The following is a 25435-nucleotide window of genomic DNA, read 5'->3' on the forward strand; positions in this document are numbered from 1 at the left end:
TGTAGATCTGAGCCTATTCTCAAGTCCCAGCTTGTTCATCATCAGTGTTGTTTATGCACAAGCCTATGCTAAAGTGTGGATTTAGGCAAAGCTCCAGAGCACACCCAAGGGCAACAGCCCAACCATGCTCAGCTCTCTAGCAGACAGTGGAGCTCGTTAGTGCTGGTAGGATGGATTAGATACAGCGGAGGCAATGTGTGCTACCTGCAGCCCTGTCCAGCAGCATGCGTCCTGCTGTCAGATATTCTGAAGGACAGGTGAGCTATTAGCCAACAACATGGGCGGAGAATGTGCACGCCACAAGTCCCATCATGCTAAACTCTATCTTTTCACCTTTTTAGTGGAGATAGGGCAGATGACAACTCTGTGCATCTGCAAGACTGAAGCTCCAAGCCTCTCACTATGCTGCGGGTTCCACAGTCCAGTCCTCCACTTACTACACATGCTTTTTTTTGAAAGTAACATTGGCAATCAGCGAGAAATCCATTTGCTGTACAAAACTGAACTCCCACATGGTATGAATTGGAAAGTAATTTAATATTTTGGATGGTAATGGTGTGCTTTTACCCTGAATGGTGGAGTAAATGGCCTCCGTATATAAATAGGTAACATTTAACATTTACATTTTTTAAAATGTCAGGATGTAAAACTAATGGGAAGGTTGAAACGGGGGAAGAAGGATTGGCACTGTGTTGTTCACTTAGTGTACAGAACACATCCCTGTAAAACCTTGGTAGGAGTCTAATCTCTGCTAGTTATGGGGAAAAAAATTAAATAACTAGCCATATCCACAAAATCAATTGTTCAGGCTCCTCAAATTGAAAGTTGGCTTAAAAATCACAAGCATTTAAAAATAATATACTTCAATTTTTCTGTTCTTCTAGCTTTTGTGTATTTTAAGATGTTTTTGTCTTATTTTCAGGCTTTTCTTTGTCACTAGAAGCTCTTGAATCTGATCGGATTTTTAAAGGAAAAAATAATTAAAATCTTCTACTACAACACTGTGAGATTAAGGTTACATTTTTTGAGAGTTGCCAATACTACTTAGATAATGAATTTTTTATTTGATTGCAAAGAGCTGGAAATCAAAATTTTTAGGGCAAGAATTAAATGAGAATAGAAACAAAAATACTCAGTAAATCAAAGGAAGGGCACGTGCAACCTTGAAAAACATAGGCCCAGTTCCTCAGCTGCCACAGACCAGCAAAGCTTTCATTAGCTGAAGAGTCCCAGCCCAGTGATCATCAGCCAGTCTTGATCGAGTGAAAGATTTGAACTGTATTTCTGCTTTGCAGAAGGAATCCTAGGAAAATTGTAGTATCTTATTAGGACCATCATAAAGATTTTGGATGTCCTGAGCACGCTGCACACACCTAGAATAACTGTATTACATGTGAAGTGATGCTGGTCTCATTGCAGTTGCTGCAATGTTCAGTCCCACTATGGATGTGGACATTCAGCATCACACCTACCCTGCACCGCTGAAAGGTTTGAGAGGTGTCTCTGACCAAGGTCCCATGTCTTAAAACAGGACTATAACCTGGACTCAGGCTGCAAAGAGGAATAATTTTAAGGAAAGAGTCCCCTTAGGTAATCTAGGAGAGGCAATTCTTAAGTAACTGATTTGAATTTGTAGGAGTAGATAGTGTTTATGCTTCCTCTCTGGACAAGTTTTTTTAATCCAAATAAATGCTATCCTGAAACGTATTTTCACAGTTTTCTATAAGCCATAAAGCACATAGTGATAAGCTTTAATGACCATATCATAAATGTTTCCCTGCAGATGTACAGAAATCTCTTCCAAGTTACGGAACTGAGTATGTAGACCATAGGGTTTTGTTCTGAGCTGATTCAAGGGACAAATTAACATGTAAAACTGGGGAGAGGAGAGAGTTTTCAAACAACGAAACCCTCAGTTGGTGTAAATTAACACAAACCTGTACGTTTCATAGGAACTTATGTGACTTATGTGAGCCAAGGATCTGATTCACAATTTAAATATTTCATTGCACAATAAAGGAGTATCTTGTAAAATATTCTGATAAATTGCATTTTTAGGCTTAAATATCTCTAGGAAAATAGGAGGGATCTCCAAAACCTACTGCCACCCACAAGAATGGTGTTTGTAGCAAATATTTCCAGGCAGTTGTGCTCCTAAATTCAATTACACTGGTGGCTTCAGCATAGATCCTGGTGGACAATCACCCACATCATAAAAAGTGCAGGTCATTTGCCACAACGGAGCAAAACTGTCATTTTCTGCCTAAAAGAAGCTGGGGCTAAGCTAAGGCAGAAAATAAATCCTTTGTGACTCATAAAGAGAGCGCTTTTTTAGGTCAGGTCAAGAACAAAGACATTGGCAGCACAATGCTGAGAGGCTTATAGTGGTATATCCCTAAGGACAACTCCCGACACCAATAGGAATTTTTTTTCATGATAGGGTGAGTGGGTTTTGAATGGATTTGTAAATGCCCTTAAAATAATCAGTTTATTCAGTTAGCAAATTCTCCTTTAAATATGGAAGGATATTTTTTGCCGAATAAGCTGTTTAGTCTCTGTAGCAGGAGGAAAAAAAGAGATGGCTCTCAGAACAGGGACAGAGTAAATGCTCTGGGGAGGGTGAGACTGAGAGAGAACATTACTGCTGCCCTCCCCTCTGCCACGCAGACACACGCACGCTCTTAGCACTCTGCAGCCGCAGTTTCTTCAGTATTGAATAGGGGATGGAACGGCCTTCCACCTTTGAGTCAAGGTATTTGCTAGTATTATTGAAATTAAATTATAATTTTGCCTCCAAGTTCAAGTTTTCTTGTGAGTGTTGTTATTTCTGTGAATTTTTGTTTGCAGAAAGGGTCCCGAATTGAACAGCTGCTTTCCTAATTTCCCCCTGTTACATTTTCCAATTATTTTTTTCTTTGCAAAAGCAGTGTGCTTGAGTTTTCCTATCAAATCCCAGGGTGCTCAGTAACAGGAACCATCTCATGGTGTATTTGCAGTGAATCTGGATGTTAAAGGCTAATACTAACCTAACACAGATGGGAGGTGGTAAAATCTTTCCCAGAAAGAGAGGTAGGAAAGAGTGCAAGAAAGCATGGTGTGCTTGCTTGTTTTAGTCCAAGACCTCTTTTGGCCTTGGGTTTTGGATTCAGTTCACCCTGAAATTATAACTATTCTTTAGAAAATAATTTAAGACAACAGTTTAGGGTTACTTGCTACCTTAGCATTGATTTTATTTATTTATTCTCAAGTACTGTTGTGGACTAACAGTTGTATACATATAAACCATATTCGTCCTTCCACTTCTGAACAAAGTTTAGAGCTGGCCGGTTTCAGAATTGGTGATGTACTCCCTTTTCTGCCCAAGCTGTTCCTTCCACACCAACTCCCTACTTCCCCATGAACGCAGGAAACTCTCCTGAAAGTTTCCATGAACACCCTTCCCCGCCACCCCCACCCCCCCAGTAACTGCGTCACTAGGAATAAAATGCATTTCTGCCCTTCACTTTCTGAGCTCCAGAAAAGTGTCACAAAGTCCACAGATTGCAAATGGCCAGCGGAAACCTGACTCCATGACTTGCGCTCTGTGGGAGACAAATGAGGATAGAGGGACTGCTCTGGCAATGTAGTGCATGAGCAAAATAAACCTCATGGGATTGAGAGATCTCCCCTGTCCCTGTGGATTTCTGCTATGTGTCTGACAGTGGGCTACTCTAGAAGCGTGTGTAATGTCATATGGCTCAGTGAACATCTTCCTTTGAATCTTTGTTGGTCAAGAAATGAAAATGGAATTGTACAAATTGCATGTGAGTTACCTAGGAGAGTTTGCTCTTAGGAGGTATTACAGCTCTTCTAACGCACCAGATTCAGGGAAATTGCGAACGCTTAGAAGTTTGTGACCAAATAGGAGACAGGCGGGAACCTCGCTGGGTCACAGCTGAACAAAACTGTTCTGTCAGTTGTGAAACTGGTGATCTCTCAAGGCAGCCTGACTTGCTATCTGTGCAGGTTCCTACGGGGTCAAGTGGTTTGGCATGCATATGATTTGGTCTAAACTTCGCTTTGAGGAAGTGAATTTAAGCCTAAGTTAGAGGGTCTAAGATAAACTTTTGAAAAGTTTTCCACGTGCTCAGAGAGCAGAATAAATGCAAAAATGCACTGTGAGGGAAGAAAGCCTTTCCACAATTTTCAGTCTATGCTAGACCAAGATGTACTGTAAATCTAACATTAAGTCCTTTTTAGTGGTATTTCTAGCCTGACTTTTTAGCTGAAGAGCTTCAGATGTAAGCAGCCAAACTTTTGAATCCTAATGAATCCTCATGAATCCTAATGAATCCTTGTGAATCTTTGAAGCTTTGCCCATCATTAATCAGCCCATCTATGAAAAAATATTCCAGCCATACGCACCATATGTACGTGCATGTGCTTCTGTAACTATTAATAAAAACAGCAATATTGTCATCTCAATATGATTATAATCCACACCTTATGGAATTGCCTTCCTAGTGTTTGAGGTTTAAGAAATTAGATCCCCATCTCCATTGTATAAACATTTTAAAAGCATCACCTAGTTGCAAAGTATTCCCCAAATACGTGTTTTTCTTTGAAGATATTCCTACTAACGATGTGTTACTAGTGTGAAGGGCCAAATTATCTACTCATCTAATTGGTTCAGCTCCACTGTGCCACAGAATTTGACATTATCATTTCTCAGGGTCTAACATAATTCATACAAAAGATCAATTTGTTATACTTATCATGTTAGTATAGAGCACCCTTAATAACAGGACATTTTATGCGGCATTAGCTTTCCAGCATTTTTAGTGCAGAGAAAATTTTTTTTTTTACTTAGCATTAATTTAGGCAGTTCTTATTCAAATGTTTTTGCTCCTCTGCTTTTATAAATTAACTAATTTAATTGTATCGTAAATATTTATCTTCCATAAATTAATGTGGAATCAAAATTAATTAGATTTTAAAATATGAATTGCCATTCAATATCCCATTTAAACATAACAAATTAACAGGATAATTTTTCTGTTGTACTCTCTGCATATGAAAGCTAGCCAGTATAAACCTCAAGATATGGTTTCCTTATTCTCAGTTGTCATTAAGCGCAGGCCTTTTTTGACAAGTTTGTGACACATTGCTCTTCCATCAGGTTCCTTACTTTCGATTGTGGAATGACAAGTCTATTTTGTGGCGGTGTGAAATGAACCATGTACTGCTACCGCTGTCTCATGTCTCATAATGGAAGGTTCACAGCATGAACAATTGGGAATTTCTCCAGGCAGGGGAAAAGCACTTATTTTCAACCCCTAGCTTTAATCAATCAAGGAGAAACTGGAAATCGCTGTAAAGTAATGAATGCCAATTTATGTACATGCTATTGATTTTTAGAAATTTAATGCTCTGTTTCCCTATTTTATGTTGACCTTATGAAGCTTAAAGATGAACACGAAAGGTGAATATTCTTGAGACAGAATTGTTTTTCCCCTGGAAATTTGAACAAAAGATTTTGTACCTTCTGTGTATGGAAGGAAAAAAAAAAAAGAGAGAGAGAGAGGGGGTCATCTGGAATTTAAGCCAAAGGGCTGTACCAAGTCAAGGGACTGGAGAAAACAGGGGCACGTTATTAAATCCATTTGTTGCAAAATGGACAAAACCATTCTTGCAAGACACGTCCCAGTTGTTGTCATCTTGGCATGCTGAGGATTTGGGTTATTAAAATTCACCCTTTGGTTAAATGCACTCTTGATTTAACATTCGTTATTTTTACATAAAGTGTGAAGGTATTGTTTTGAATAATTCACTGCTCATCTACCTTGTAGTTTGCATGCTTTGTGCTCCTTCATAACACTCTGACAGAGAGTGAGAGAGAGATTAGTAAACATGACCCCAGAAGACCTCTGTAAGTGCCTGTCTAGCATAACTTATTGGCTTCACTTTCTCTGCTCTGAGGATCGTTAGCTTCACTGGATACATTACACACGAGTTTTCTATTGCTTATCTTCGCAAAGTTTACATCTCCCGGTTTTTTATTCCTAGATAAGAAACTCGGGCACTGTCAGTTCAAGTATACTCCCAGGAACTCGCTCTCTCCCCTGTAGAGGAAGAAAACAATGACTTCAGAGATTATATAATTTGAACCTACGTTGAAAAACCCCGTTTTCATAATGTTGTTTCTCTAATTCCTCCTAAGTATCAAAAACAATTCCAGTAAGAAACTGAATGTTATGCTGGTGTTTTAATCAGTCACAACATTCTGCTCCTACAGAAGCAGTAAGAAAACACATACAGAATGTTTTGTTCACTCGGAGGATTTCTTGTTGATCTCCACTGTATATTTGTACAAAAGATCTCAGGGGATTTCTCATGTTACTTCCCTGAATACACAGTAACAGGATTGCACAGGAAAAGTGCTGGTAGTAACAGTATGCTCTTAAACAGCAATATTCTGCTGCTGCTCTGACTAGTGCAAAAATTGAAGCCAGCTCTGAAAGACAGGTTTTTCCCCTCTTTGCAATAGTTTTACAAATGAAATCACAGTACTCCCTGAAATTACTAGTGCACTTGACTCCACGATCAATTTACTCCATTTTCAATATAGACTTTGACAAGAATGATTTGTTTATGCTGTCACATGAATCAGTCTCAGTAAATTAGACCTGTCAAAGTTACTTTTTCTGCACAATACAGTTTGCTTTATTTCCCAACCTGTGCAGTTGGGAAAGCTATTGTAAATAGTGTGAAAACTTGAGTCAGAAGGTAAGCTATCTGCCTTTAGATCCTGTTCCCCGTGTCAAAAATACATCTCAGCAGTCCACGGGAGTATTTTTTACTTCATTTGGAATTGATAACTAATACTAATAAAAATGTGATTGGAAGATTGGATTTTGAATATACTACCTGTGTATACCAACATGCATATGAAAGTCAAACAAATGCACCTCTGGGACTATGCAAGTAGCAGAACTTTGTACTGCAGAACTGTAGAGAGATGTCACGTCACTGTCAAAGTATCTATGCAGCATGTCAATGTAGCAGCATTAGCTCCTTTTCTTTTTTAAAAAAAAATTACTTTGTCCCCTTCTTATCATTGCATTTTAGCTAAAATCAAGGTCTAGATTGTGTCCTGGGGTTCAGCTGGACCTCTCGCATAGCCTTGGCATCAGTGAGCCTCAGTAAAATCTTCTCTGAGGTGAGCTCCCTCCCTGCTTTGAGGTCTTGCTGCCCTACATGTATTGACAGATTTCTTGTGGGCTTGTCCTAGGTGGAAGGGAGGTAGCAGCTCAGTATTAATGTGCCCAAGCTTGTTCCTTCTGGTGGCCTGATACAGGTGTAACTCAGATCAAAATTGAACCTTGACACTGAACTACACAGCATGCTTCGGAGTACTGAAGGAGAATAATTGTAATGATAATTTCTTATGATAACAAAACACCATTTAATCTGTTTATGGAAATTAGAGTTGTTTTATGGTATTAGTTACTATTAAGCAAAAAAAAAAAAGTGGGTTAGTAGCTATACACTGAAGGGTCAACAAAAGATCTCAGTTTTATCTGCATCACAAAGTTGCATCAGTTGAACTGGCATATTTTGGTGCAAGATTCTATTTGCCTGCCTTTTCCAGTGCCAGGGAAATTTTTGGTTTCATTTAGACTTGCGGTCACCTTGAATTAAACCACAGTGAACCCACTTTAAACCATAATAAAAGTCTTGCTACTTTCAGTGGTGTAGTTCCATTGTTTTACATAACAGGCTTTGTTTAATCTGGAGCAGCCTTTTTACGTAGACAGGCCCTTAGTGCTCATTAAAGCAAGGGAGTGATGTCTGCTTAGATCGAGCCTGAATTTTGCACTTAAGGAAATCTTCCAAATTGAGGAGGAAAAAATGTAAAAATATCAAGGTAAACTGAAATCAATAACTGCTAAAGAAAAACAAGGCACAACAGTGATTATCAGGGTGATCTGCTACTAATTAACTGAAGAACCAAATTACTTTGGCTCTCTGGTTCCTCACTCTGCTTCTTCCTTTGAATTCACCTATGTCTTTTCAATTTGAATGTTCTGCTAGAAAGTAAAGCACTCAGTGCTTAACAGACCTTCATGATAGAGTTCATTTGATCCAGGCAGGCCCAATTTATAGCTGCTTCTCCCCAGAGCCTATTTACTTTGCTAGGATTATGATTTGCTGTTGTAATATTGGGATGTCAACAAAAGAAGCCAAAGACAAATGTTGTTGATTGATGGTACCCTATGTTTCTCCAAGAGGAGTGCTTTATCAACATCATAAAGGACCTTATCCTTTCCAAAAACAGCGTGGTTTTTGTGGCCATGACAAACAGGAAGGGTTTTTATCATTAACGTTGTAAGCAGTTTTGTAATCAGACACATTTCTGTGTGTCTGAACAACTCCTGGTGCTTGTTTGAAGTGTCTCTTTTTATTTGAAATCATGCTCTAAAAACTGAAAGTAAATAGAGAATATAGGATTTTTAAAAGGAGACTAATTTTTAGATCAACAGCATTGGCAGGAGGGGTTATTGTTGCAGTTTTCCCTTTCTTCCCTCCAGTTTGCAATTTTGGATAGTCAGTGATTTTTTTTTTTTTTTTAATTATTATTTTGAGAGTAAAAAAATTGAGTTGGATGGTCCTGTGTATTTTATAAGATTTTGTTGCAGAAATCTGTTTCTATAATTGGTAAACTGTCTTGCAAACCATAGCTTGTGTAAGTAGTTTTTACTTAAATGAATAATTTCATTTACCTCCTTGGGGCAGGAATACTTAAGTAGTCCTAAAGAATATTTAAACGATGAGGCTTTTGCTGGCAGTAGTTTTTAACTCGTGCCATTCTGCTTCCTTTTCTGTCCTTTAATTAAAATATGCATGAATCTGACCTCAGAATCAGGAGAGGCCAGATCTCACCGGCTCCTACCGGTGTAACCTGTGCTCACTGGAGCAGCTCCAGTGGTTTGGAATAAGGGTCACTTGTGTCAGTTAACCTCTGCTGGATTAAGCCCTTCTTTCAGTGTTAGGATATGACGTGCTGTTGGCATTGCTGCTTAAGTATACTACACATGTGTCTTGGTAGATTTGACAGATAGGGGCCCAACACCCTCGGTAGTTGTCAGCGCCCTGAGTGCACTAACAGCCCTCAATGGGCCTGCCCAGCCTCCCCGACACCCCTGCCCATGGCCCAGGAACCCCATTGCAGCTCAGCGCTGGGGCTTCAGTCCCTGCCGGAGCTGCGATGTGGGTATGCATGGCCTCAGCCCTGCTCCTGAATTGTCACTTGAATTTCCTCAATTGACCTTGGACTCGGCATGTAACCTACGGTTCACCTGTGGCTAACTGGGCTGTCACCAGGACCTGTTGCTGTCACTGCCCTGCTCTGCTCGCTGGGCTCCGGTGCCGCGGGACTGTACCCTGGTGCTCAGCACCCAGCCTGTGCTGTGGTCGCACAGGTCCCAGCTGGCCGGCCCTCAGCAAGCAGCCCTGCTCGTCCTGCTCCCTGACAGTAAGAGTCAGGGAGCTGCTTGGAAAAACTGTTATGGTTTGTGTTTCACACCTTGAGGGAAACCTGATGAAGAAGAATGTATTAATAGTCTTTGTAACAGCCATTAACTTCTGAAAGGTCATTTTTCCTAATAAGAGATTTACCATTCTCCTAGCCCAGAGGATTTAGCACTGGCTCTTGTCCTTATCTTGCTGGTGGTGCTCAAGTTCCCCGATTATAATCCCCTTCCCCCCCTCTCAAAAAAAAACCTACCACAAAAACAAACAAACAAAAAAACCCAAAAAAACCCCAACCAACTAAAAAAACCCACTGTTTGCACAGATTCCTTACTACAGGTCTGAGCTTGAGATCCTTGCTCAGGCAGAGTTCCCACTCAGCCTGTTGTTTCTCCAGCACACCTGGCCTCAAACAGTGGATGGGCTATTGAAGACTCCAGCTTATCAATGCTAGGATCAACCTTTCCTTTTCAACTCCATTTAGGTCCCTTCCTCCCCACATGTGATTCCCACCCCACATCGATTTCTTTACCTCTTTGAGACATGCCTTCCCCCTCATCTCTGGCTGCAGTTGCTTGCCTACCTCAGCATCGTTATCTACCCCAGGTGCCCCACTTCTCTCTTCCCTAACATAAGTGTTCCTCCTCCTGGGTATCCTTCTTCTGTTTTGGTGGGTTTTTTTTTCTGGGACCCCAGCAGGTAAGTAGCAGTGAGGACTGAGGGAAGGTATTTCCCTGTCAGACCAGTCAGAACATGCAAGCCTTGTTATCCAGAACGCGTGCATGCTCTCCCAGTGCTCCATGCACACTTATTACCTGTCAGCCACAGGCAACCCAAATAAATTGTCCTGTTGTCTGCATTCAACCCCTGGGCAACATGATGAGTGGATCTAGTCTAATATATGTGCACTATAGGTCTGATTTTTCTGTTACTTTATGACCACCTGCTTTCCTACAGTTGTATTTGATTTATAGGGTGTAATAATGTGGATGTATTTTTCGTGCAGATGGTAGAGCCTCTAACACCACTCGGTAGGCCTTGTGCAGAACAGGGAACGTGCTTTGAGATACTGTAGCTGTGAACAGTTATTGGTGAAGAAGTAATCTGCACTTCTGTGGCTCTCCTTAGTTTGAAAAAGGAAAGACTACTAGTGCCAGGAGTTGTTACACCTGGGCAGTGAGTCTGGTACACCTGTGAAGGTACAAAAGAACTTCACGGAAGTCACATCCATTGGCATCTGGGGAACAAATTCAGCTGTTAGTTACCACAAAGCCATGGTTTAGGGATTTATTCTGTGTCTAGTGGATGTCAGAGAGGAGTTTGGGGACTAGATTCTCAGCTGATACCTATTGGTTTACATCCAACTGAAGCTGCAGAATGAAAAGTTGGGAAAAATTGGGAAAAGTTGGCCCTTTGGTTTTTACGTGATGATTGAATGTGAAAGCTTTGATTAGCCGAAGTGTATATAATGAACTGCATCTTACGGACTTCTGACTTCTTTGCATTCCTCAATTTGTGCTGGTCATTTGCTGAGGGAGAGGTGAGCTAGTGAAGGAATTCACCAGTAGACCCAAGTCTACTCCTGACCCAATTAGAAAATAACACATGTATTAGGAAAGACTGCTAACTGATCCTGTTGGCTGTGATTTCAGCATTTTGATGCCAAGAGAGAGAGAAATGTTCCTTCATAGCCAATTCAATGAGGTGCTGAGCCCTTCTTGTGAGGCTGTTAGCATCTTCAGGGAAGGTCATGACAGCTGGGTATCTTGCAGGATTAAATCCAGAGTTCAACTTGGAGCCTGAGCTTTGGAAGCCGCGAGTTTGTGCATGGCTGTAGCTGCTGTTGGGTGGCCAACGGAGAAAAGGGAAGAGGGTTTGTTAGGATTTGGGTGGTATATAGAGGAATGAGTGTGCATGCTGGGATGGGATTTAAAGCTTCAAACCAATTAGATTTTTAATTGTTTCTTTTTTTTCTGTTTGTTAGCAGATGTGATTAACTACCCTAGGCCAGTAGATAGCTAAAGCACAGCCCCATGTAGGGACAGAGCATCCCTACTAGTTTTGGAACTTTGTTACAACGAGTCCTGAATTATCTCTAAAACATCCACAAGGCACAAAGACTGCATAAACCTGGTAAAAGAAGTGAGTTTGTTTACTGCTAACAAATTTTAGGGCAAATGGAGAATGTTTATTTTCTAAACACATTCCACTGTAATTTCGAAATGATGGCTTTTTTCCTTTACAAATAACAGTTTCAATATCCTTTGCTTCACAAGTGTTTGATCTAACCACAGTTGATGTTTAGCCATGGTAACACTTGAGATCTTTTTTTCATGCCTGTTGCTTTTCTGCCCCCCCTCCACCCCCTGAGACAGATAGATTTGGAAACTATCCAAGTTCTCTCAGGAGTGGTATCAAATTCGCTCTCTTCTCTCCACACCTGACCCATTCTGGCTTCCTTTAAATGCTAAAACTAGCAAGGGCCCAGCCGTGGTGGAAAAAAAGTAAACAAGAAAATCTCATTACATGTTATCCCTGTACAGTAAAGGTAGCTAATGGGGAATGGTGTTTCAATGGATATATAACAGACTATATTTAAAGGGAAGTTACCAGTCAGGTTTCTTTTTGTATCAGATCATATTTAAAAAGAGGAAAAATAAATGGAGGCATTTCTAGAACAGCTGTACCTACCTATGTACCACTCTGTTTGTACCCATCTGTTTATACCCCTCTACTCATGCAATAACAAAAACAAACCTTTTCCATATTCACACTTTAAAACACACACTGCCGTTCAATCTGATATTTCATGTAATAATCAAACCAATTCCCCTGCTAATAGCTACACACACATTTGTGCGTCAGTTCTTTAAATACCCGACCTTTGGGAAATAGGCCCTGGGTTGGAGCAGGAGGTACTCAGGCTGAGCATACAATGAGTTTAAATGGAATAAGCTAATTTGTCACTGTTTTGTTATGATTGAATATATGTGTTTAGAATGAAATTTAATTTAAATCCAATTTGTAATGTCTCTGTGGGTGGGACAAAGGAAAAAAAAAAAAAACCCAAAGGATATATTAACTGGATACTGTACTGTGAATGTAATGGGACTTCTGAGTTTAATGTTCAATTAAAAAGCCCTGCATGTTCTTATTACTGTTTACAGGGGTGGGTTTGAGGGAGATTTATGTTCCAAAAACCCCTGTAGAACCCTTTTTTTTGTCACCGACTCGTGCAAGGTCTTTACCTGGTACAGTTAAGCCATCTGTTATTCTTGAAGGAAAATTCAGTCACAGAGGTATCGAGATAAAACAAGCATTTTTATCTAAACAGTTGCCTGAGTTGCCATGTTGTTTTTTTACTTCGGAAAATGAAGATGAATTAGTATAACTGGCTGTTGCGTTTTGATATGAACCAGAAGAATCTAAGTGGAATAAACAAGCGTGAGCCTTGTGAGGGCTGATTAGTCACACACCGCAGGCGCTCGGAGCAGCGCTGCGCCCGCGCCCGTGCCAGGCTGCAGACCCGCACCGAGCAGCGCTGCCGTCCCGCGCCGGCGCTACCAAGGGCTTAGCAAAGCCTGGCGTGACCAGCTTCACCTCTTCTCCCCCACCTCCTCCTGCTACTTTAAAAGTACTTGGGGAATGTGATAAATGGTAGAAGGAAAAGCAGCTTTTTCCTGCTGGTTGGTGGATTGGCGGTTTATCGGGTGCCTGGCTGGGGGGGTCAGAGTCTCTAGTTGGGGTCCCAGCTGGTAAAAGTCAGGATTGCTCAGTAGGCTTCAGTGAAATGACACTACTTTACACTGGATTTATTCTTTCAGTTTGGGGGTTCTTTTTTCTCCCTTTACTTGAGAAAAATGTTCAAATGATCATACAGCAAGCAGAGTGTTTAAAGAAGGTTCAGAATATGATACTAAACCAGGAAGAGCCAGGAACTGTAAAGTCGGGAGGGAGGGGTGGGCAGGCAGACACTCACCATTCTTTATATTAAGAATAAACAGCATGAATCAAAGATATCTAAGTTTGAGTGTATTGGCAATCATTAGTCCATATCACCTTTGCATTGTTTATTTAACCTTGAGTGTCTGTATCGAATATATCCTTTATATAATCACTATTCATAGAGAGATATATACCTATAATAGATCCTGCAAAGACAGGTTTATTTATTATAGACCCTTAAAATACATACAAATAATTAAACACTTTGTTGCTTATACAGTATGTTCTTTCATTTGCATGTTATTTACCTAATATTAAGTAAGGACTTATTACAAGCTCTCAAAACAGATATATCCCTTATTGGGTAATTAATACTAATCTTGCAAACACATTAACAACACAGAGACAGTAACAGCTATCTTAGGAGCTGTTACAGTCTGTCTTGTAAATCCTGTCTTAGTGCGTGGATTAGTTCATGCTCCTTTGGAGATGCGAGAATCTACGGTGTCAATCCTGATGCCGTGTATGGGGCCAGGTCTGCAGGGATCCCTTCCCCTCCAGATTTCGAGGTTTTTGAATGCAGCTCTAGCAGTACCTTGAAGTGTATGCACATGTGGGTGAGTGAGAGACACACACAAAAAACACACCTGCAATTTTGAGCTACTTCAGTGTTTTCCATTGTATTTGGGTGGCATTAGGAATAAGAAAACTAAGCCTTTAAACTTAATTTTTAAAAGTTAATAGAAAAAATCAGAAACACCTTTTAAAAACTGTGTTTATTAAGGTAAACAAATAGTATTGTGGTGGTGTGTTGTTTTTTGGTGGTTGGTTTGTTGTTTTTTAAAGTCTCAAAAACCTGCAAGCATGATGTTTTCCCTCAGATATAAATAAGATTTCAGGTTGTGACCTCCAGAAATTACTTCCATAAAGGGAGTGCTGACTGAAATGATTGTAACCGTGATTTTACTGTAATAACTTGCAGAATAGAGATGGTGCAGGAAGTGTGATGGTTTCATGTACATTTACTCATGGCTTTTAAAATTACTTTTGTGCCTAGATAGTAGGACCAACCTGCTTTATCTTCCATATGTATATTTATATTTGGCTGTCCACAAGAACTATGTTATCCTGTCTCTGAGTAGGAAGTGAATGGTATCTCCTGCCAGCATTGCCTACACTGGCTGTGCTACACCCTCACAGAGCAACTGATGTTACCTGCTGTCTATGCCTGCCTTAAACTTCCTAGAAATATAAGAACAATTTTATGGCTGCAAAGAGGAGTGTTTTGGGTACAGACCATGTTTACAGTTCTAATTGGAATTAATAAAGAAAACAGACAGACTATACACACAAAAAGAAAAGATACAGTGGCAGAGTATTGATTGAAATTAAATGGATTCTGTTCATGTAACCAAATCATCTCAAAAGTAACCTAGGTCCACATTCAAAGGCGTGTAAAAGCCCAAGTCACTGTGAATCCAGAACCACCATATGAGATCTGAAATACCAGGTTACTTCAAGCACTGCGATAAATATTTGCATTTACAGTCCTGTTTGGTTTGAAACTTGGCTTATCACATATTTGCCAGGACAAGAAACACTCTTACATTGATTGACTGTATGCAGCATCTTCTGACATAGTCTCTCTTAGAAATGAGTGTTCCTTCAGTTTTCATACTCTGTCCTCTTTATGTGCACTGTCAGATCAGTGTTTCTAGTGGCACAAAAGGGGAGATACTACGGATAGTCCAACTTTCATTATACTGGCGCCCAGTGATGCAGGGGTGGATTTCAGTTCATCGTGGGAGAGTTACTGTAATTGTCTCAGAGCTTCATTAGCTGTCAGTCGTCCCCTCTGTGTCTGACATGTCAAAACCCAGAGACAAGCTGCTAATTTCTTGTTGAAAGCAGCCACAGTCTCTAGAGCTTGAAAAGATATACAAGCTCCTTCCTTTTATGCTAACACACCTGACAAGTGCCAAGAGCTCTTACCTCTCAGTGAAATCTGAAATCAATAGGTTTTGTGGGTGCTCAGAGCTCTCAAGTGGCTCTTTTAAAGATAGAGACTGTAGTGCTTCAGCTGGGCTGGGTTTTGGGGCATTCTTGGCATCCATCTGTGACTCTGCCACGTGCATCCTGTTTGACCTTGAGCAAGTCACTTAGTCTGCCTCCGCTTCAGCTTCTTGATCTCAAAATGGAGCCCATAGCTTTTTGTACCGAACAGGTCTGTGGTGAAGACTAATTCCTGAATATCGGTAATGTGTCCAGGTTTTATGGTGATGTTTATTTTACAGAATAATGTCATGAATAATATTTGGATGTTTAAGCTGTTCATATTGAGTTGTTCACACTGCATCTATCCTGACTCCACATCTGGACAAGATTTAGGTCCTACCCAGCCCATAGTCTTGTTTCCCGGAGATGGAAACTCAAGAGCATGTGTTGGAACACAACCATGATGTGCGGTGTGTGTGGGTGCACCGTGGAGCACATCTGCCCTTCAGCTGTAAGCTGAGATGCCGTGCTGGTACTCCAAGTCATGCAATACAGTTTGTCTTCTCCTGAAGCTTGACTTTCTCAAGCAGGTTGGAGGCACCTTAGCAGCTTTGTGATTCCGGGCCTCAGTGGATCCAGAGCAGTCCTTGGGGTAATTCTGGGAAGGCTGTGGGTTCTGCCTACATGGTTGCCTTCAGCAGCAACATGATAAGCAGCAGCTTGTGGCACCATCGCACCCTCCCACACTGGGGATGACTAGAATGTGCAGTTGTCTTCCTTGTTTCCTAAACTAGTACATGATTTTATAGCCCTTGGATACTGCGCTGATCTCAGACAGGCATACAGATCTCACACAATGTTACAAAGGAGGAAACCCTGAGAAATGCTAAATGTCTGCAACTTAAGCAGAGTTGCTAGTGAATCTCAGCTCTTGGAATTGCATCTCTTCTTTCATTAAAGTATGATGTATGCCGCCATTTTGCATTTAAAGAAGAATTTTGATTTTTTGGTATGGATGGCATTGGCCAAAAATACTGTTTAAACACACAGATGTTTATATAGTCTTTACTGTGATTGCCTTCGCAACTTTGGAGCTGTTATTTTTAGCTCTTCATTTCTACAGCAAGACCTTTTGGCATCTTTGTGGAACAGGAGCAGTGTCCTTATTTAGCACAGCTCCATGATACTGACGTTGTATAACTGAAGGAAGGAAATAGCTCCCTTGGTATGTACTTTTACTGTAAGCAGCATAGGGATATTTGTTGAGATTCATTGAGGAGTAGAGGCTGTAAGAAGTTGCGGAGTACTGTAGCTCTCCAGCAGAGGACAAGGGTATGGAGGCTCCAAGGGAAACGGACAACCTTGTTAATTCTCATAATACTTAGTCTTCTTTGCTTCCAGGATGAGCAAAGCAGTAAATATCCAGCAAAGGATGTTGATTTGTATGCACAGCAATTGTCGGAATAAAAATCAGTTCAGACCCCAGTGACTCTTGCCAGCCCTTGTTATGGCTGTAGAGACGTGAATGCACAGAAAGTAAATAATACTTGCAATACAACTTACAATCTGATGGGTAGCTTGAATTTTAACTCCAAATAGATCATTCTCTTTTCCAGAAATGACTGGAAAGTTTCCACAGGAGGGGAGAGGCAGCAGGGGAGCAGGGCCTGTGGAACTGTGCTTGTATGGGGAGCTATGCCCGAGATGCTGCTGGCATTTCGTTTGTTGTTGAGTAACACAAAAATCTATTGCAGAGCAAATCAAAATGAGAACTCTGTATCAGAGTGTAGATGCCAGTCTTGCATTAATAAAACAATAAATGAAATTAATAATTTATCCATGGCTGGTTTTACTTTTTGGGTGGCTTTTTTTTTTCTTTAAACACTAGTAGAAGGATATTTCCATTCAAACTGAACTGGAGTGAAATTACTTCTACTATAGATAAAAACATATTCAGATGAGCGGCATGCTTTCCCCACAAAGCTAACTGCAATCCCAATTAACACTTCTCAAAACTGAATTTATTTTTTTTCCCCCTACTTCCTAATGAGGTTTTTTCCTCCCTGCTGTCTTGATACAAAGCTTTATGCCGTATGAGTGTGTTCATATGGTGCTTGAGTGCGTTATCTGACCTTGATTGGTGTTTTGGGAGCCAGTTAAATAGATTACATAGAGGTTACCTTGACAACTGTCTTTGCTGATTTAGCAATGCAGTTCATTCTTGGGCACAAGACTCTCAGCAACTGTGGAATTCCACTGACTTCATATTAATCATTAACACAATGTTCTGGGGAGGCTCTGCCGAGCTAGCAATAAGGACTGTATTGAAATTATTTTTTTTACTGGGTAAATGTTATAGACCAAGATATGTTTACAGTATGAAATGTTGTTCACAGTCATAAAATGAAAATATATGTTCCTGTTTATTTTTTCTCTCTCTTCTAGTTTCAACAATAATATTGGAATAATAAATCTCCTATCATGTCTGATGGGAAAAGATGGTCTTTTAAATGAAACTCTTTCCTTAACATTGATCTTACACCATACCTTCTTTTAGATCTGTGCTGTAACCTCGCAGGCATGACAGATAGTTAAATTCAGTGTGCAAAAGCTTATGAGCCTGGAGTCTGATCTCTATTAACTTCAAGGAGATTGCTTCTGATATACATTATTGTTACATATCGGTCAGAATCTGGCCCTTTTCAGAAGATCTTTGAAGAAAAGACAGCCACTTCCTTTTTCAAAACTGTTGTCCAAAATTGTTTACAATAGCCTTATACATTAAAGATAGTATGTAATCAGGGCTTTGGGCTTTGTCTTTAAAATTAGTCTTTTTACTTTTAAGTACCTGGCTTAACCAGAATTTTGCAGGAGGATGTCAAGATTCTGGGGCTGTATTTTGCAAGAGGCTGGAAACCTTGTGGAAATTAGAAGTTGTTTTTTATGCATTAAATATGAAAATGAATAATGTAGTCAGAGCAGGAGCCACCATGTTTATTCTTCTGATATGATATTTAGTGTATCATAATGTCTTGTCTGCCCTCCCCATTTTCCATCTGCAGTGTTGTACTGCAAATCCAACTGTATGACAATGCATAACTGTCATACAAAATGTCACGTACAAAGTCAGTGAAGAACACAGTTGAGGTCTATGTGGATTTCACACGTGGAGGGACACTGTATGGAATTTATGGGTAGATATATTAGCTAAATATTTTTGCTAATGCTATCAGGTAATGAAATACTAAACTTTTTTTTTTAACTGCCATCATTAGGTTTCAGAGTTAGTCCATTACAAATAAGACAGTCATTTGTACTTCCTGGATCAGTTGTCTGCAAACTCAGAAAGACAGAATTCATGATGGTGTCTTCAACTCCTGATTTGAAGTTAGTGTTTGCCCAGTTTAAGAATTTTTTTTTTTTCCAACTGAAATGATACTGAAGAATAACTTCCCCCAGATTCGTTCTTTCCACAGTTCTTTCATTCTTGTAGCAGGTTGGTGCTGGGCCAGTACCACAGGCATGAGCCGTATTTCTTGTCTCGGGTGAGGTCAGTGCACACATTGCTGTGCCAGGTGCTGCTGTGAGCTGACCGTGGAGCCTGTGGCTACCACAGCTACTGAGGATTTTTCTTAGGTGTTTTCTGCAGGCAGCACTAGAAATAATTGGAACTTTTCTCTCAAGCAGTGTCCAGGAATGGTCTCATATGCTGTCTGCGGTCAGGAAGGACCTTTCACTCACTTCAACGCAGAGGACTCCACTTGACCACGCAAAGAGGCAGCTCTATCTAAACAGATTTCAAATTTTTTGGAGGCAGGTATCTACTATCATTTCGTAAATGGCTTAGTGAGACATTACAATTGCCTTTGTTGTACTCCTGATTCTGTGTCCCCGATGCTGCCTTGGCATGCTGATAACATTTGAGACAAAACATTGGATGCATCAGTGGAAGAGTCAGTAGAAACTGGGTTGTGTGGCTGAGTTACTGTACCCAAGTACCAGTCTGCCCTGGTCCCCCCCAGCAGAGCTCTTCTGCATGCCAAACTTAGGATTTCTTAGCATAAAAATATACAGGTCTGCAGCTGGAGCCTAATTTTGGACACACACCAAAGTATCTCTGATACAGTATACTTACATTTATTTTTTGCTGATACAAGTAAGATTGGAATCAGTCTGAAGCAGGCTGGTGTGGCTTGCTGGAAGATTTTCAGAAGAATACCCAAATCCTTCACTGCAAGTGTGAGTGGAATTGCTTACGGATTGCTTAAGGAGAGGAGCAAAACTTTGTTACTTGAGATTTTAATCTGTCACTTTAAAAGATAGTGAATGTTTCCAATACATGCTCTAGGGTGTTTCACAATTGGCAGAGGTGATTTATTTTGGAGGCCTGTAACCCTGCAAGAATTCAAAAGTAACACGCTTGGGGCCTCTGATTTTAAGTTACAGGGTACAGATGATGGAGATTTCCTTGACACAGTTTCTCTCTTTTCACTATTCCCTGGGTTTGAATATTGAGCACAGTGGTGCCCAGCTGCCAGCCACCCAATTACGTGGTGCTGCAATATTGTTCCTCCTGCAGAAGGACATGGAATAGCCAAAGTATAAACAGAGAGAGGGTTGCTTTGTTTGTTTGTTTGTTTTATTGCAACTAGGACAAAACACAGGTTTTATCAAAGGAACCTACAAGTATGGAACATCTAACTTCTACAGTTTGTAGGAATGGAGTTTCCAACTATCTTTGACTCCTTTGAAAATCCAAGGGTCAACAAAAGTCTTGTTTTAGAACAAGATCTATTGCAGACTGCTTTTAGCCCTATGTCATTTCTACACCCATGTGCAAGCTGTGACCTCATGTGATCAGAACCAAAACCTTTGCTCCCGTCTGCCGTTCTGATACTGCAGGAAAAGCAGGGAGATATTTTTGTCTTTCATGATAAATAAATATCTCCCTTGTTCATATGTGAATCTTCTGTGTAGACCTGGTGGCCCTATGTGTACTGATAATTGCCACATTTCAGCATTTATAGGGAAAAGGTTTTTCACAGATGTCAGATTTCCACTGGTAACAATTTTAAGAAAATGTAATTTGATGCCAAGTATCTATGCATATCAAAGCTTAATGACTAGTCAAGACAAACATCCGTGAAAACATCTGGGATATATCTATGCTTTAGCCATTTAACCAACCTAGTCAGACGTTTTAAGGCAATGTCCATCTAGGCCTGAGAAAATTTTTCCAAGATTACTGAATACAGTTTGAGGTCTACAGATCACCTCCTGAGATTAATGGATGTTTATAGCTTTTAAATTTCTGCAGAGGAACAAAAAAGCAGAAATTTTCACAGACTCGGATTTTGCAAGAGCCACTCATTGATTGTCAGGAGGATATTTTAACTAGATATTATAGAAAGGTTGTTAAATTATGAATAACAGAAGTATGGCACATTCTCACAGGAGATGGTCAAAACTATCAGTACTGAAGTTATGCAAAGAGTTAAATAAGGCTTTCTGCAGGCTGATGAAGCAAGTGGCTCTGGAACCTATTAATTCTTTTCCCAGAGAATACTCCTGTGGTAGTAGGGCATGGTTCCTAATGGGCTTTGGACTGGAACAAAAGGCATGTTTAGATCCTGATGCTGAAGGCTGCTCTAACTTATGCTTGGGGACTGTCTAGCAATTAGCTTGGGATCAGGGGATTTCAAAAGTCACCTTTGCACCTCCTGTTTTGAGCTGCAGTGTGCATTTTTATCTTGTATCCCAGATCATACCAGGGCAGGTGACTGGAGCAGTAATTTACTGTATTACTTTTCCCTACACACCAATAAATAGAAAACATTTTGTATCTTTTAGAGATTTATTCTTTTGAAATAACTCCAGAATTTAGGATTTGTACAGTATTTGTCTGGGAGGAGAACACTTTGCAGGCTTTTGCTGTTATATATGTTTTTCTAAAGATCCTTAATGGAACAATATAATTCCACCTGTGTGTCATCATTCAACGTAAGGGTAAAGTTGTCAACAGTTTGTGCAGGGAGATGAGCACTCTGGTTTGCTTCATATTAAAGTGAGATATATGTGTGTTATTTCCTTACATGTCACCTGGAAGGTTTCCCCTGAGTATTGCCAAGTCATGCAATTAACACTGCTGAATTCCCCAAGAGAGTCTACACTTCTAATTTTCTACCCATACTAAGACAGTGATTTCAACACCAGACCAGCTTCAATACTGAGTAACAGTCAAGTACAGGAAACTAGAAAACTTGTATATGTGTCTGTACGGCAAAGGCTTTGCTAAAGCAAGGCGAAGCACCAGCTTAGAATAAAGAATGATTTCTCTGTCTTCTCTTTATTTTTTCATTTTTTTAGGGGGGTGGGGAAACGGGAAAGAATTGTACTCTTAGGTCAAGGTTGAAGACTTTGTAATGCAGAACAACAAAGCTTGACTGTGATAATCTACAGAGCACCTGCCCTGAGGATAAACAAACAGTTCACTTTTTAGTGCTTTCAAGTATGGTATGAGCAAAAGATTCTTTTGAACCTTATAGAAGAAGAAAAATGGAAACCTTAAGAACAAACAGAATGATATTTTATATCCTGTGATGGATTTTCTGTTTAACAGAAGCTGCAGCATGCAAATCAAATTGATCAAAATCAACCATGTGGTCGGATCCAAGACGAGAAGCTGTTCACCCAGTTTTTACCAGCTCATTCTTGAGCTTCATTCTGTCTTCCATGCAAATCCTGGGCTGCCCTGCACCTTGCTGATGGCAGAAGCACACTGCTTACCTCATGAAACAGGCCTGCCTTCGGTCCCTCCATAGCCTTTGTTTCACCCCGTTAAGGATTCCAAATTCTAACCCATGAATTAGCTCTGCGCTGGTATTTTCAGTCAGGGTGTACCTGTTGTTGCTGAAAATTCATTCGCTGATCCTTTGGGCAATGCCAGCATGTACTAACTGTAACTGTAATTTCACTGATTGCTTTATTTTTTCTGAGTTAACTGAACAAGAATTGTGTTAAAAATCTGATTCTCTCATACCTGGTTTCCCTTAAGCAGGGTGATTTTTCTGAAGAGCACTGCTAGTTGCTGTTCTTTAATATCCTTTCCATGTACTCCAGAACTTCCCAGCACCTCCTATTCTTCATAGCCTAAATAATCACATTTTTAGACTCTGCTGTTCTAAAGCCTCCTAGCTATCAGAATTTTCATAACTAACACACCACACACCTATCACATGTTGCATGCTGCTCATCCCACTGACATGCATGCAGGTTTTTCCTCCCTCTTTTGGATTTCAGTCTGCTGTTCAAATATGGTGTTGGTGAGACTCCAGGAGAAGTCCTGCATGATCTCTGCTTTGTGCATGATACACTCTCCAGCCTTTGTGAAAATGTTATTTGGGGAGAAAGTTTCAAGGAAAAAGTTTCCCTTTCAAGTCTGGGACTTTGGTCTCCTAGCACAAACATTGAGCAAATGGGCTTCTGATAACTTTAATTTTACTTCAGATGACGTTCTGATATATATCGAAATGGAAAAGAATGAGGAGAGAGAGCACATTGACACACTGAACAGGGGACCGTTAACCAAGAGCATATGGTTAATCATGGACAGTAGGCTATATAGTGTTGAAACACGGGCAAAGCGGAAGGGAATACAAGCCTCAGAAGTTCACAACAGGCTGAACAGCAACAACTGGGTCCAACAGACAGACAAGCTTGCTGGTGTCCTGAGAGTTCTTACTACAGGCAGGCTCTATCTTGATCCCACTGGAAGTCCCTAACAAAACTCCTACTTATTTCCATTGCTGCACAAATTGGCTCTTGTGATTATTTCAAGATTTATTTGATAATCCTAGAAACAATAAATGTCTATATGGAAAGAAAATGTGTGTGTTTATGATTCTCCTCTGGGTTCTATTTTCTCTAGAATCAGTCCCAGTTCCCACTTCATGATGAATCTAAGTCTTCAGTTCAGCTCTACTTCTGTTAGCACCATGGAGAAATCTCTGACAAGACAGATGTCTGCAGCCACCAGAAGCCTTAAATTGAACACCTAAAAATAGAAAGCTACAGAATTTATAAATATTTTTGCAAATCAACCTTTTATAACTACCCTCCTTTTGTAGCAGTGGTAGTTAGCATTGAAATCCAAGTATATTTCAGCAAAAGAGAAAGCTGACCAAGCAGCCCAAGAAATTCTGCAGAGTTCTGCAAATTGCAGGAGGCCCAGGGAAGGAAATCGCTGCATGCCAAATTTTCCCACTGATTTCTATTGTCTCTACTTATCATATGTAACACTAGGAATTCATTGCAGAGCACTGTATCTTCCCCACAATTCTTACCTAGCTAATAGCCTGATTATATTTTATGATTTTATATTCTCATTCAACATAATTTACTCGAGTTAGAAAATATGACTGTCCCCAGAGAAACATCCAGCCCTTTGTTCTCTTTGTTCACAAATTAGTTTGGAGAAGGATCGACCGGTGGTGTAGAAAGCCTGCATTAGATCTGCTAAGATCTCTTCCTATTCAGATTTGCTTTCTGTTGCTGGAGGCTACTCTTGATATTTATTTGGAATGAAATATTGTTCATCCCCTTAACAAAGAGATAGTTGGTTCCATTCAGTACTTCCATGAACCTCAGACAGTGTTTATATAGTGTGTATTCAAAACACGCCAGCTATTTCTTACCATCATGTAGTTTCTCTGACCATGGGCTGGGCTTCTGTTTTATCAGAGGGCTTCTGTTTACCTGGCATCTTTTTTTGTTCTCTTATGTCTTTCTCTGTGCAATCATTTCCTAAATTGCCTAAGTAAATATGATTATGAAGAGGAAGAACTGCAGAATTCCCCTGCAATAAGTTCCTTCAGCTTTTTTTCCAAAGACTCACTCCTCTCCCCCTTTCTCACACCTTTCTCGGGTTTGGATACCCCCATGTAACTCCTCACAAAACCCAGTGCTTCCTTCTGCACTTTCCTGACGCCAGCATGTGGACATTGATGTGGAGCCCATGAGCAAGTCACTGTGGATGATTTCCATTTATATCTGATGTCTCAGTAAACCCCCACCTGGGGACTTCTCTCCTCCCTTGTGTATCCCATAATCCCTTTCTTTCTGGTTTCACATTGCTACTGGAGTGATCTGTGCCAGATAGGAACAAAGTCAGGGGGCTCTTTTAAGTAGAAAGTTACTCACCCCCTAGTAATTTCTGCTTCCAGGAGAGGTCTTTGCTGTGGAATATCTCTTCAGGTTGGTCTGTACTACCCAGACTTTGCCAGGGAAGTCAAACCAGTAAAAGCTTCTCGAGAAGGATCAAGGTCTGTGTATAAAAACTGCCTGTATTGCTAACCAGGCTTCTCTAATTACATAAGCCATCCTGCAAAAGATTTCTTTTGCTACTATAAATCATGCCAGCCCAGGTGATTCCTTTCTAAGCTATTTTGGCAAAATGCTGCCTCTGCAATGCTTTGTAGGCTAAACTGATCCTCTATGGGGGATTTTTTTGAACCAGGTGAATTCTTTCTATTGGCCTGCTGTGAATATCAATGGAAATCTAACTTAGGTCATACCAAAGCCTTTGGTTTAACCTGCAGGAGCAGGAAGATGAGAGGAAGAAGGCAAGAGGCACCTCTACTGAACTTAAATCCTAGGCACTGCAGACAAAAAAGCCCCTAGCAGATCTCAGTACGCCTAATCCAGCTAAATAGCTCACATCTATATATCAGCTATCACCAGAGTATGTGAACGTTGACAGTACGTATCCTTCCTCTGCTGTGCATTGAAGTCATCATGGACAACACATATTAGGGATTTTCTTATGTCTATGCAGCCCTTTGAAATTGTAGGGCCAGATGCATAGCTGCTTCAGATTAATGCCAATGCACCTATTTATACCAGCTGACAACCTAGTCCACAGTTCACTAAGTGCTATTTACTATTTTACTTTGTTTGCTAGAGTGACAATAGAAATGACATTGATACA

This window comes from Aptenodytes patagonicus, chromosome 9, assembly GCF_965638725.1.
Source record: "Aptenodytes patagonicus chromosome 9, bAptPat1.pri.cur, whole genome shotgun sequence".
Classification (NCBI taxonomy): Eukaryota; Metazoa; Chordata; class Aves; order Sphenisciformes; family Spheniscidae; genus Aptenodytes; species Aptenodytes patagonicus.